The sequence below is a fragment of the Oryzias latipes genome, chromosome 11 (genome assembly GCF_053564925.1).
Source record: "Oryzias latipes strain Hd-rR chromosome 11, Olatipes_Hd-rR_3.1".
Classification (NCBI taxonomy): domain Eukaryota; kingdom Metazoa; phylum Chordata; class Actinopteri; order Beloniformes; family Adrianichthyidae; genus Oryzias; species Oryzias latipes.
Genome location: NC_136247.1, coordinates 27,227,815 through 27,240,078, shown reverse-complemented (window position 1 = coordinate 27,240,078; position 12,264 = coordinate 27,227,815). Strand labels below are relative to the sequence as shown.

The following is a 12,264-nucleotide window of genomic DNA, read 5'->3' as shown; positions in this document are numbered from 1 at the left end:
AGTCACATATTAGATACATCTGAAGGGAACAAGAAACAAAACAAAATTATTATTTTTTGTAATTATTGCACTTATTTTCTTACTAGATTTAGAGCAATATATCCCTGGTTTAAAATGGTTGAGAGTTTACTCTAAACATTGGAACAAAATTAACATTAAAAGCTAAAGACCATTCAAATCTGAAAAATTATCATTCGGTTCAGCATTCAGTTCCAACACAGAAACAACCTAAAGTGTAATTATCCAGCCTCCACATCTATATCTCCAGCTATAATTTCCACCCACAGTTTAAGACCTTAGTGTTGTTTCTGTGCTGCTGGAGCTAAAAGTTCAAACTCCTGTGTTTTTGTTTGCTTGTGTTTTTCAAGTTAGACTTCAAATGAATTCCTTCAATATTAAAAGTCTTTTGGTTTCTGTGTTAAAGTCCCATTAGTTGTGACACACCTTGGTGTGAAACCGGTTCAGATTGGTTCTTCCCATCTGACCCATCCCTTAGGTTAAGAAGCTGGTTTAACACCCCCACCCACCACCACCACCACCTCTTTATGGTGAGCCTTTGAATGTCAGTTTTAATTGATCCAGTAGTTGATTTTGAATCCGCCTCTCCACGTATGAAGTCCATTGCATAATCGCATAGAGGCATGTTTGGACAGAACACTGACGTCAGTTCCTTCATACTTTTCATAAATGCTCATTCATTGAATCCTTGAGTAATTAGGGGATTATCATATCGCAGAGACTTAAGCTGCTTTCACACCAGCATAGTCCTGCAGCTACATCCGAATGGGTGGAGAATGGTAAAAAAAAAGACGTCCTACCTTTGTCTGGTTCGCTTTCACACAAAGCAAACTAAAACCTGAAGTGGACCAAACTAACTAAAGGAATCCTGCAGCTCCAATCCCCACTCACGTGGGGGGGATATTGCCCAACCAACAGTAGTTAAAAGAAAAAAAAATAGTAGGACAAAATCTGGCTAGTCCACGCTCTTTACTTTTACTCTGTTAGATCGTCTGTTGGTTATTTGACAACTGTCTTGTGTGAACCACTTCTTCAGCTCTTACATCTTTATTTTCCCTTTCCTTTGGGCTTGAACCATTGACTCTAAATGTGAGCTGGACTGAGTGGCCTCGCCTCTTCTCTTGCGCTCCAAACAGGAAGTACCCGATGGTTCCAAGAAGCCAAAATCCCAGAGACTTCTGAGAGAAATAAACAGTATTGTAATGTTTAGAATAACCAATATTGCTCTGATACATTTTTTTTAACATGCTCTGCTGTAGCTGAAGTTTTTTTTTTTTTTTTTGTAGGTCAAGTTATTCAATTGTAAACGGACCAATCAAATGGAATAATAAAAATATGTGGTGCCTGCTGTGGCCCACGTTGATCGCTCAAAACATTTGACAGGTTTTGTGCAGCCAATGACAAGCCAGCTTGAAGTGTTTGGGGGCGACTACTTCCAACAAGCTCACTCCTGATTGGTGAGGCCATAGAAACGTTGACTCAGACCAATTTGGACCAATCACTGCTTACAGACGTTGGCTACAACAATAGCTGCATCCAAAATCCCCCCAAAATTGCAACTGAATTGACGTCATTTTGTTGGAGCTGAGAGTGAGCCATTTTCTACGGGTGACTTGGTGACACTAATTCAGTCAATTTCTGGTATACAGTCAACGGTCCTGCAGAGTTCAGCTTTCAGAAAAACAAACTATCTGGACCATTAAACCCTGGCTCAAATCAAACTGTACTGCACTGCTGAATTAGGTTGACTCGTCAGGTTATTAGTCATTAACAAAGCTTATCTGTGCTTTCTTACCTGTTGAACTGTGAAATGCTCATGCGTTTTTATTAATAAAAATACGACAAAAATCTAATCTGATCTAAATGTTAGTAGAGAAAAAAGCATTTAAGAATTTTCTGTTGCTGGTAGCAAAAGGATGAGCCTGAAGACTGCTGTGGGAAAGGCGCACACGCTAACGGGCTCAGAGGAGAGCTGGTGATGGATGGATGGATGGAGGGAGGATGAGGGCAGTCCTGAGGGGGATCCAGACTCTCTGGAAAAGACCTGTTGTTCTCTCCGGCTCCCTGTCTGTGCATCTCTCCCCGCTGCGCTGCAGTCCTGTGATGATCTCATCCACTCACGCACAGAGCCTCAGTAACCCACACAGGCGTAACACACACCACATGGGCTCATCACTTCCCTGGGAAAACACTGCTGGTGATTCCCCTTCAAAGCAGCTTCATAATGTTTAGATGTTGATCACTGACCAGCAGGAGCGCAGCCGTAGAAACATAATTATTCCCCACATTCACTGTTTCTGCTTTACTCCACTCTCCGCTTACATCTTCATTTTTGCCGGTGCTGGTGAGGCGGCTTGTTTTTAATGTGCAAGTGCATTTTAATCTCATTGAACTGTATGCTGTTAGATTCCTGGCCAAGGATTCTCTTTCAAAAGTTTGGAATTTGAAGCTGATTCAAATAAAATATCAGTGCCTAATAAAGGACTTTAGATTAGGGGTGTTCTGATTCATTTGAACGATTTGATTCATATCTTTATTAGTGATTCATTGTCAATATTGGTTCATTTTGAACGATTCCATTCACTGACCTAAAATGGATCCAGGACGTCTTTGGCCAAACTTCAACCAAAAATCTGGCACTAAACAGGGCAGGTAAAATTTTACAAGTTTTTCAAGATGATCAACTGTGAATTAAATATATGTCCAAACAAACAAGTAAACAACAGTAAATGTTAAATCCATTCACATTTAGGTTTAATAAAGTTCAGCCCGCTGTTGTTTTTCCACAAAAATATGATACAAACAGAACATTCTAGCACACCGTATGGTCACATGTCTTTGCTAAATTCAAAGTGTTTGGACTGGAATGATGGTTGATCATTTTTTGCTGCATCATGTGTGTTGTCGTTATATCATAGTAAATAAAGCTTACCATGTCCCAATGTACATGGTATTTTCCAATATATTAATAAGAATATAATATTTAAATGATTTTTTAAATGCTGTAGGTCAATTTTGATTCAATTCTGCTTCAGAGAGATCAATGTGGTTTGATCGTAGGAATAGAAATACTCCCACAGCCCACTGTTGTTTTCCCGCATATATTTATGGCAACTTAAACTAAAGCAAAATACAACCCATAATTCAATTCAGGTTAAATAATGGAAAGTTTCCTGACTGCTTCCACTGCTGTTTTCCATACTGTCTAGTCTTTCCAAGTTTTTCCACACGTCGGACTATTACAATGGCTTAATCACGTCATCACGTTTGTATTATCTGCTGTCTGGCGCTTGGTCATGACACCACCAACCTAACATGCTTCCAATGTTGATGTAGACTATTTATTTCCTTTATGAAACACTTTACAATGGTACAGGTCGATTCTGCCCCAGACAACTTGATCTGATTGAATCGTAGGAATATATTTTAAGTAATTAACAAAATTATTTATGCTCATTTGACCTGATTACCAATACACACCCAAAAGAGAGAGGGGCTGCTAACCGGCCCATTTTGCAGATAATAATAAAAAAATATTCAATTTCTTACACAGTGCTACTGCATTTTGATGGAATAAGGTATCACAGTGTAAATCAATCAAACCGTCCATCTTTCATCCAAAGGATGTGGACCAAGTAGGCTATAACAGGACAGCCAATCAAAACATAACTTTTTAACCTGAAGTGAAAAATAAAAAAAATAAAAAATTCCCTTGTCAAAGATTGGCCACCAGTGTTTCTCCTCAAGCCGCCTCGGCTGCAGTAATGACGGGCGCAGGCCGTGCACGAGCGCGGATAAAAGGAGCGCGGTGCCAATCGGCCCTGCCAGCTTGCGTGTGATTGCACAATTCCACGCGTTCACTCCGCCTCAGCAGGAAGTAAGCCAGTTTTTCACTTGTCATTAACATTCAATCACTTTTAAATCCACATAAATGCAAATGGTGCTGAGGAGAGGGAGGAAGGGGGCGAGTCGACGGCGGGGGGGAGGCAGCAGGAGGACAAACGCATGGCAAAAGGAATTTTCTTTGAAAGTAGAAACTGTGGAAGCCGGTGTGTCATAGGTGCGCCTCTCATCAAAGCTCATTACCATCATCATTTAACACTGACTGGTTGAAATGTGATTAGGCTGTTTGTTTGTGTACAGACGTGATCTCACAATCATCTCTGACGCTCTTGACTTTGTTGTTGGTGGATGTGTGTGAGCGTTTGTCTAATTGTGCGCAGCTGCTCTGCAGTGTTTGTGCATACTTGTGTTTAAAACCGGCAAGTTACAACTTCACTTTGAAAAGAAACGTTCAACAATGGAAGGAGGCGAGCCCCAGCCGGCCTTGCTTTCAGCTCCATGCTCCTGCAGACCTGGTGTTGGATGTAAACCAGCGCGGAAATGGATCGGTGTGAACACACCGCAGCGCGTTTGCTGCGTTTTGGTCGAGTGATAACGTGGAGATCGTTGTCAGGCTGCAAAGCTCACCTGCAAGCGACCACATGAAACCATTCCCAATCCAATTCAGACGGAGATGAGTCTGTTTTGACAAAACCACAAAGATTATGGAAACCAAATGAGTAACAATGGTTTTTGTTTGGTTGGGCTTTTTTTGTCATTTCAAGTTGAGTTAAAAGAAAAAGTCCAAATTGATTTACTGCCATTTATTTTGTATTTTTTTAGAAAAGAATTGATTTTTGTTTGCTTTTATTGTAAGAATTTGTAGTTGTATTAGTAAGAATTCTACCTTTGTTCACTTTAAATCAACAGCTTTGTGCTAAAAACAATTTTTGACTTAAAATTAAGAAATGGATGAATTGAAATGTGTTAAACTAGGTATTAAATCAAGTCGTGAATCAGAATCCAAAATATTGAATTGCTCAACTGGAATACTCACCTGTAGTTTGCAAGTTTTTCTTTGTTTTTTAAACTAACCATGGTGCTTCATTCAGGGACACACCGGTACTAGCAGAACAGCAAGGTTTGAAAAGAGCTATTATGGGTTGTTTAGAAGGTTGTCAGGTAAAAGCTTTAGGTCTCCTAGGTTTACTTAAGAGTTTAATTACACTATTTGAAAATTAAAATAAAGCCCCAAAGCTGAGGTTATTCTTCCTATAATAATTAATTTGCACTAGAAGAAAACCAAACTCGGTCCATAAACTCGTTTAAAAACTTAGGCATGGGGGTAGAAGGATCATGGTATGGGCTTGCTTTATGGTCAATGGTTTTGTGAACCTTTAAGTCATTCAGTAAATGTCATAGAACTCCCATAATGATGGGCACACAACTCCTCTGCAAATGTAGAAAAGAAACATGAATAATCGCTCAAAACCATAACCCGCCACTGACAAATTCTGCAACAGTTTGTTTTTTTTGGGTCGGCTGTAACTTTTGTCATTAATGCGTTAACATTTTCAGATCTCAAAGTCTGAGACAGAAAAACAATTCCATTATTGTAAAATGAAGCCAACGATCTGCCAACAATAGAAGCACGCCTTCTGTTCAGGAGACGGGCCAATCAGAATGCAGAACAAAATGCACGGTTTAAAGAAAAACATAAGAATTTTCATTACACCGAGACCGCCAAAGGTAAAAACGCCTCCTAGCGTTAGATGCACTGTAACATATTTGATATGTCTTAAAATAACAGTGTTTAGACATTAACACACACGTGCGTTTTTCATCACATGACCACTCAGAGTTTTGCCATAAGAGTCACTGCTGTTTGAAGTGTTTTGATATTCCTAAAGGTGATTGCAGACGGAGCGCCGTGTTTTTCCGAAGAGTCTGCAAACGTTATTTTTTTATTTAACATCCCAGGTTGCACTGTGTTCATATTACTTGTCTTTGTTAACCAGTTGAAACCACCAGCAATGAGCTCACATGAGGTTTCTGGTCGTCTCTCAGTGGTCCCATCTGCTTCTTTCAGGATTTTTTTTTTCTTTTCTTTATCTCTTCCTTGGTTCTCTGTTTTGGCAAATGTTGCCACGGTAACAACTGCCTCTTTTTGGGTTTTTTTTTTGGGCTACACTGTATGGCTCTTTTAGGAGGCTTGATTGTGAAGAAAAAAACTCTTTCCTTCATTCACACATACTATCACGCAATGAGAATAACCCACCTGCTGTCAAACACACACACTTTCACAACACCTCTGTTTGCATCAGCACTCTAGACACACACACACACACACACACAAACACCTACCCACACGTACTGACAATATGAGCCGTCTTTACATGTGCCTCCACTTTTCTTCCATTCTTTCATGTGTGTAGTGACACTCCACATCTCTTTCAGACTCCAGTAGAGATTACCCAGAGTGCCGCTGGCTTAAGGATCGACCAGGAAGAGCTGAAAGAAGGCGAGGCTGGGAAAACGAAGGGCAGTGTTTGGATGAGGAGGTGAACCCTCAGGAGGAGCCAGAACCCGCAAAGAGCCTCCCGGTAGAGGAAGTGCAGTGAGTACCGAGGTTTTATTTCCTAAATCCAACCGTCTTCTCGCTGACAGTGGCTGCTTCGGCTGGTTTTGGCTGAATTTTATTTTTCTTTTAAAGATTTTCAGAGGTTTTTAGAGACTGCATAGTAGTCCTTTATTTGTGAGAGCACACTTTTTTTTTTTGCTCTCAAATTGTTTTAATATTAATAAAAAATGAAATAATTCAGATTAAATTGGATTGGAGTTTCCTCTTTTCCATTCAGACCTGCCTGGTGATCTATTTACAGTGGTGGACAAAATAGTTGGTACCCCTCAGTTAAAGAAAGAAAGTCCACAATGCTCACTGAAATGACTTGAAACGTTCAAAAGTAACAATAAATTAAAAATTTATTGAAAATTAACCCTTGTTCTATCTTAGTCACTTTAACGTTGGGAGTTGGGTCATCTAGACCCACTAAACAGTGTGTTGAACCTTTTTTCTTCAATGATTTGTGATCTTCACTGGTGTCCATGGATTACATGAAATCTTTCCACCTTTATCCACCTTTGTCATTGTAGGGAGAACACATCAATGGAAAGGTGGGGTCATCTAAGATAGCATAAGGGATAAATAATCAAAATCAGCCATTACTTTTGAGTTGTTAATTAAGAGAATTATTTAAAAAAAGAAACTAATGAAATAGGGCTGGACAAAAATGATGTTACCTCCATAAAAGACTGAGAACTAATTGCCCAGGGGGTCGTGATGAACTCAGGTATGTCCTTTCATTGACATCACAGCTGTTTTCAAAGCCATAATCAGTCAGTCTGCCTGTTTAAAGGGAGACAAATAGTCACGTTGCTGTTTGGTGAAAAGGTGTGAACCACACTGAACATGGACTACAGAAAGAAGGAGAGAATTGTTCCAGGACATTAGAAACAAAAGTATAGACAAACATGGTAAAGGTAAAGGCTATAAAACCATCTCTAAGCAGCTTGAAGTTCCTGTGACCACAGAGGCACTTATTATTCAGAAGTTTAAGACCCACGGGACAGTAGCCAACCTCCCTGGACGAGTTGGAAGAGGAAAATTGATGACAAATTGAGGGTCATGGGTCTTCCAACAGGACAACACTGCCAAAAAACCCCAAGAATGGCTCAGAGAAAAGTGTTGGACTATTCTGAAGTGGCCTTCTATGAGCCCAGATCTGAATCCCATTGAACATCAGTGGAAGGAGCTGAAACATGGCATTTGGAGAAGACACCCGTCAAACCTGAGACAACTGGAGCAGTTTGCTCATGAGGAGGGGGCCAAAATACCTGTGGACAGGTGCAGAAGGCTCATTGACAAATACAGAAACCGTTTCATTGAAGGGATTGCCTCAAAAATATTAAGTTATGGGTACCATCATTTTTGTCCAGCCCTATTTCATTAGTTTGTTTTTTTAAATAATTCTGTTAATCAACAACTCAAAAGTAATGGTTGATTTTGATTATTTAATTTTCAATAAATGTTAATTTATTGTTACTTTTGAACGTTTCAAGTCATTTCAGTGAGCATTGGGGACTTTCTTTCTTTAACTGTAGTTGTATTAGTACCAACACTTTTGTCCACTACTGTATAATCCCTGATTATTGCTTTTTTATGTGTTCTATTTTTCTGTAGAGTTGAAGTATATAATAATAGTTGAGTCCAGTGCGTCTAATAGAAGTTAGACATATATGGTTACATTACTGGTGGTTTGTAGCATCTTTGAAATCTTCAAATCTGTTTTGGTAATTGAAGTGCTTTTTTCTTTGTTTTTCTAATAAACGTGTTAAATGCAGCTTTAATTATGTCATGTCTGTTCCTTGGTGACGATGATTAAACTTAAGAATTGTCCTTGACCTCTACAAGCAGCAATTTATGCTATTTTTTTGGTTTATTTCTTTGATCTCTATCTGATCAGTGAAATCCACCTTTTAACCTCATCTCTTCTAACTATGACATCTTTAAAAGGCGACGCTTTGAACACTTTATTTGGTTGAACCTTTGCTGAAAAGTGAGTAAATGACATTCTGACATTCAGCATTTCCCAGCAGGGCTGGAGTTGGGTTAATGGCCTGCCGGGGGGGGGGCAGATTGGGGACACGGGACTCTGGTTACTGTGTTTGTCACAGGCGGAGAACAAACAGGGGGGTGACGTTGCTGCTGATGCCGGGGGAAGCACGTTTGGCAGTGGAAGCTCTCTTTGCGATTCCCTTCCTTGCAAACTGCCCATTTTGTCTGTTTGAACAACTCCAGATTAATTTTTACCTGGAGCGAAATTGCAAAGTTAAAACATGCAGCTGCCTTTGATGGAAGCCTCCGGTGAGATGATTGCATCACTGTTGAGTAAAAGCGCATTCTCCAAATGCTAAAAAAGAGGCTTTCAGCTCCTCAGAAGCACCAGTAAACACAAAGACAGTGAGTCACCTGCTTCCGCTGACCTCTGCGCCGATGTGAGACGTTCAAAATGATGACTTTCTGAACAGGCGCTGTCTTGTCCCAGACGTGACGTTGGCGTACCAGTGCAAAAAAATCCCCACAAACCAGCCCAAACATTTCTGTTTGAAATACTCTGTCTTTAAAACAGTAAACATCTCCCAGAAAAAGAAAGAGAACACCGTAAAGTTCAACCGTTTTTATTTTATTTGGGTAGGTAAATTTTTTTCTAAAAAAGCACGTTTAGTTTTTGCCACCTCAGGCTTTATGTACTTTTGAAGGCAGATATTTTATCTCAACTGCTTTTCATTTAAATCTTTTTCCTGTAGTCCAATAAGTCAACAGTCTGACCCATTTTAGAAAAAGTAGAGCGGAAATGTTCCCTCACACGTTTTCCATGGGCATGCTGTACGCAACCGGTCATAGCGAACATGTGAGGGTAAAGGGTGAAGTAGGTGAGACGCAGGCATGTCGCACCAGTTCTTTATTGTATTTTCCTCCTTAAGGGGCCATTAAAGTACGGTTAAAACATTTAAAATGATAGTATAACATATAGGTTAGAAGAATAGACAAAATGTCTGTTCTATCCCAGTTAATTTCAGCAAAGATGGAGTCTTCTTACAGTAAGTATCACTGTTTAATGACTGCATAATGTGTCGATTTTGATACGCCTCAAGAAGCACCTCCTCCTAGCACAGACACTTTTTCTTTGATTAATGCTAGTTTTTTCAAAATTGTCATGTTTCAATAAGGCAAATTTATTATTGCAAATCCAATTCCTGTGATTTCATAGTCAATGGAAACGCAGCTAATGTCTAGTTTGTGTGGAAATCCTACAGGCTTCCTTTTGCCGTTACGTATCACCTGCACACACCGTGGTGCGTGTAACTTAGACTATCCTTATGAATACTTCACGATGTTCTCATTACACGCTCAACAATCGTGCGATTCCTTTTTATGACGTCGCTTAAGGTGGCCATGAAAACCTCAAGTGAACTGCGCTCCGCCTCTGTCTACGACCCTCCACTGACCCGTACCACCCAAAAATCTGCAGCCCCTGTACAGGTCTACGCCCGTACGGGTGCATGTGACTAAGGTTTAAGCTAAAATCCAGAAGACTGCTCTGGCAAACCAACTGTCCATCGGTCAACGGGTGCAATAAACGAAGCATTTACTCTGCTAAATGTAAGCTTAGCACCATCTTTTAGTCTTATATTTACCTTTTATGTGACCATTTTTGAAAGAGGGAGTCTTATGGTCAACATGTTAGTATTTCACACCAGTTTAAAAGGTTTTCTCCATTTTGTTCTGTCTTCCACAAGATGTAGCTCAGCAACTTTATTGCAAAACAAAAGTTCAGAGCAGATTTAGTGGTTTTGGGCTTCCTAGTCATCTGTTTGGATGTTGACTTTTGGGGCAAGTGGATCTAACTATCCATAAATCCTTCTTTTAGTCTGGACATCTGTTGAAATAATTTGTCAGACAGAGACAGGACACTGCTGTGTTGTTGTTTCCACCCAGCTAACCATTTAAGCTGTTATATAGCAGCCTTTGGGTCTGCATCAGTAAATCCTGACCTTGCATTAATCGGTTGTCTTATCCAGTTGGTTTTATTCCAATATCAAACACCTTCAATTGTGGAAAATCAAAGTTATTAAAGTTTGTTGACGCACGGCAAAACCAAAAGCCTGAGAGTTAAACTGAATTATCATCTGGAAACTGCAAAAAAACATCCATTCTCAATTTCAAACGAGAGCAAGATGAAATGTAAAGTCCAAAACAACCCCAGAAAGAAAAGCTTGGCTGGAAATATAAAATGCCATCCTGGAGTTAAAAAAAAAGAGAGCTGTCAGAGTTTGTAGAAAAGAATGATGGGTGTAAAAAAAACCCACACGCTGGTGTAAATCCCAGAGATGTGTTCAGAGCCCTGAGTCAGCCAGAGGAGGTTCTGATCCGACTCCTCAGAGGAGACTAAAGTCCAGGAGGGAAACAACAAACCTCGGTCCCAGGAGGACTTCAGCATGGAGAAGAGTAGATGAAAGAGTGGAGGAAATGTCCACTTCCCATCTGCTTGAGGATGTGTTCTCATTCAGCCGTGCCTTGTTGGACAAATGGCAGCATCAACAGAACGTAAATGTTTGCTGTAACGAGCAAAAAAGCTTCACCAGAGGGGAATTCTTCCCGTCTTTTTCTACTCTTTCTTACTGAAATGATGCCCTGCTGTCACACAGTCCCTTTCTCTCTCGGACAGATAGAACTTGGAGCTCAAATGAAATCCAACTTTGCCCTCCTTTAGTGTCCTTCAGATTTTCAGAAAGCAACACAGAAAGACAAAAACCCTCCGTTTTCCTAACCAAAACTTTTAAAAGGTCTTTTCGCCTCCAGTCGTCGAGGTTGACTCTTTATTCGCCGTCAGTAAACATGACATTTCATAATTCCCTGCTCAGTCTTTCTGGCCGCGTATACGTTAACTCCTGAAAGTCCTAGAATGTGTCGTTAAACTCCTGGAGTAGGGCTGGGGTTAAGTTCTCCTTTAGCGCTGGACACGGACGGCATTTTCGGATGACAAATGTGGAATTTTTTAAAGGTTCGTGTGCTGTGTTGACTTCAAGAAAAGTTCAGCATTTAGAAATGGTACCCTGCAGGCAGACGCTAATGTGGAGCGCATAAAGGAAGATTGAAAGGGTAAAGAGAACAAACAAGAGGGTGAGTGGTGACGAATGGAGAGTAATACCTGGATGGCCCAGAGATTTTTCAGATGAGTAGGCCAGCGAGGCTCTTTGCCGTGAAAGTAGCTCAGGGAAAAAGTCGAAGGGGCACAGATGTGACATTTAATTTCCAAAATTCATGAGCGCTCCTCTTCTTTGCAGCCTGGCCTTGCTGTGTTTTAAAAAACGAAGGCAGGGGGAGGTTTTGGAGCGGAGACAACTGGAAGAAATACTTTTTGAGAGCAAAGTATCAAACAGTAGAAAATATAAAATTCTAAGGGGGAAGAGCTGCTTGAAGAAGACAAAAGAGCACCAGAAGAAGAGACGCCAGCCTCAGACTAGAGAAATCAGATGCAGGCTGGCTGGAGGAGGATGGCTGTTCAAGTTGTTCAGTCAGGTACAAGAGCAGGTCTTTGTGTGTGGATTCTTCCTCGACTGCATACAACGCTCAGTTCAACAAGTTCACACAGTTGCTGCTAAAACATGGCAGCTTGTAGAGCCTGCCGTGCCCTTGAGTGACTGAAGCCCTCTCTGCAGTCCGTGCACGAGGCTCACTGCTGCAGAGATCTTAAGTTCCTCGCCCGGCTTTAGCTAAAACATCTGGAGCTGTTGCTGCTGTTGGACTTCCTTTTGCATTGTTAAAAGAAGAATAATAATACCAAAACACATTTGGTTTGG

General features: G+C 40.6%; 1 protein-coding gene across 2 annotated transcripts in view; it reads left to right on the top strand.

Moving 5' to 3' along the window:
* Positions 1–12,264, top strand: part of LOC101174441 (zinc fingers and homeoboxes protein 2) — a 149,033-nt gene that overhangs the window by 41,177 nt on the left and 95,592 nt on the right. Inside the window, exon 2 of one of the 2 annotated variants that reach the window (XM_023960308.2) lies at positions 6,298–6,457. The exons of the other annotated variant lie outside the window; for it this stretch is intronic. The gene's annotated coding sequence lies outside the window, so the exon portion shown is untranslated. The remainder of the gene's footprint in view (positions 1–6,297; positions 6,458–12,264) is intronic. 2 annotated transcript variants of the gene reach the window in all.